At 24.9% G+C, this 241-nt stretch overlaps 1 protein-coding gene across 1 annotated transcript in view; it reads right to left on the minus strand.

The window, feature by feature from the left end:
- Positions 1 to 241, minus strand: part of LOC100160073 (MFS-type transporter SLC18B1) — an 85,963-nt gene that overhangs the window by 55,035 nt on the left and 30,687 nt on the right. The gene's annotated exons all lie outside the window — the stretch shown is intronic.

Below are 241 nucleotides of genomic sequence, written 5' to 3' on the forward strand. Positions count from 1 at the left end.
TATAAACAAATTGTTATATCATCTGAGTTAACAATTCATTTTTATGTTAATGACAAATTACTGAAATTAGAAGACTTTAAAATGATAAATTTGGTATATCCATTAAATGCTTTAAGTATAGAAAGAGCAGTAATAGCATTTTCAGATTTAAATATTTGTGTTGGTGGTCCAAAGTCAACAAACTTTCCAGGTTTGTAAATCCCTATTCATAAACATAAAATGTAGAAATTCTAATTATGCT

The sequence above is a fragment of the Acyrthosiphon pisum genome, chromosome A1 (genome assembly GCF_005508785.2).
Source record: "Acyrthosiphon pisum isolate AL4f chromosome A1, pea_aphid_22Mar2018_4r6ur, whole genome shotgun sequence".
In the NCBI taxonomy this organism is placed as follows: domain Eukaryota; kingdom Metazoa; phylum Arthropoda; class Insecta; order Hemiptera; family Aphididae; genus Acyrthosiphon; species Acyrthosiphon pisum.